General features: G+C 37.0%; 1 protein-coding gene across 5 annotated transcripts in view; it reads left to right on the top strand.

The window, feature by feature from the left end:
* Positions 1 to 1,812, top strand: part of LOC140342842 (E3 ubiquitin-protein ligase RNF12-A-like) — a 25,974-nt gene that overhangs the window by 17,556 nt on the left and 6,606 nt on the right. The window lies entirely within an intron of this gene.

The following is a 1,812-nucleotide window of genomic DNA, read 5'->3' as shown; positions in this document are numbered from 1 at the left end:
GGTGAAGTCTTGATCCAGAGGTCACACAGGCTGTCCTTGTCCCAGGCTTGGGATTGTTGTCATATACCCCTGCCCCCTCCAGGAAGACTGAAGTTATAGTGGACAGGTTTGGGCAGAAATTGACACCAAATAGTCAAACTGGCCAAGGTGTTATTGATCCTCAGGCCTGCACACATGGAAGATCAATCATTGTCTCTGTTAAGCAATCCTTTGATGTTTGAGGGACTGCATCTGTCTCCACAGATAATGATGTTTATAGCTTGTTTCCAAGAAGGCAGAATTATCTTTACATACAAGTCATATTCATATAAATTTTGGTCACTTCCAACAGCTTCATTTATTGTAACATTTGTTGCACGTGTTGTTTTTATACTTTTTTGTTTGGTTGCAACACTGCAAACTAATTGATATCAAGCTGTATGCATACTAATTGGCACTTTTTAATATATAAAATGTCATCACAAAATAGTATGACTAAAAAAAAAAAAAAAAAAAAATCTGTTGCTGCAATGTTTTTGTTCCTGGTTTGTTACCTTAATTTTTTTTTTCCCACAAATATTGAGTCCAAATGTCTGCGTGGTTTCCACTACAAACTGCTATTTGACCCACCGATTGCCTTTGTTCCATTCTCAAAGTCACATTGTCACATATTGGCATTTGAATGTCTTATTGTACACATTCCTTTTATGAATAAATTGTCATGGTTTTTATTTCTTTTTGTTTTTTTTTTAACCTCCTGGGCGGTTCATTTCTGTCCGGATTTATGTCTAAAAGCAGTACATTTGTTTTTCATGAAAATTTATTTGACAGTATAATATATTGAGTATAATTAGGTTTGAAACACAAAATCATGTAAAAATAATATATATATTCATACTATATTGTACTGTAAAATAAATTTTCATGGTAGACCATGTCTACTTTTACACATATAAATCCACTGTATTGCATTCAATACAGTTATTTTGTATTAAGTGCAATACAGATAGATTTGAAATTCCTGCCACGGCCCGAGCGGAATGTCTGCACGCACCGACGTCACTGGGAACTCCCGGTGACTCATCGGATGCAGAGGACGCCAGCCAGAGGAAGCTAGAAGACGAGGATCGTGAAGGAGGATGCCGGCTGATCAGGTAAGGCTCGATTTATTCTATTTTGCTATTTTAGCTACCCTGAGTGTGACTCAAGGTTATCTCTCTCAACATCCCCTTGTTTTTCCAGGCTTTCAGAGTGTTTTATGCATGTTTGAATGGCATTTTAGACCTTGGCCCACTGTATATTTTACTTACTCACCTCAGCTTCGTAGTGGAAAACATAAAGGTGGATTCCTCCTTTAAACCAGAAGCAATATCCTCCATGAATGTTGCTTTGAGCCAATCCCATGACATCGGAAACTATAGGAAGAAATGGGCAATCTTTTCAGTTTGAAGCATGTTAAGCAATATGGCCAAACCAATCCTCTTTTGCCTTTTTCTTCCTATAATTTCTCTTTTCTATGTATATGTACATACATATATGCATGGATGTATATACATGCACATGAAGCAAAACAAACAATATACACAAAACTAAAACTTACCCGAATGAGGATCCTTCTCTGCAAAAGTAGCCGGCGCGTTTTTCAACTGACTGTGCTTGTGTCAACTGTGTTCTTAAGTGTGTCCGCTTTGGCGCACAGCTATGCATATCAAACTGTTTTATTAAGATAATTGTGGTGTTATTAGCCTTTCAACAATTCTGAGAAAGTAACTGCTTCAAAACAATCACAATTGACTTGTTAAATTGGAATTCTGTTGGATCACCCAAGGTTCA

Source organism: Pyxicephalus adspersus, chromosome W, assembly GCF_032062135.1.
Source record: "Pyxicephalus adspersus chromosome W, UCB_Pads_2.0, whole genome shotgun sequence".
NCBI classification, from domain to species: domain Eukaryota; kingdom Metazoa; phylum Chordata; class Amphibia; order Anura; family Pyxicephalidae; genus Pyxicephalus; species Pyxicephalus adspersus.
The sequence above is the reverse complement of the archived record's forward strand: the minus strand, read 5'-3'. Positions and strand labels throughout refer to the sequence as shown.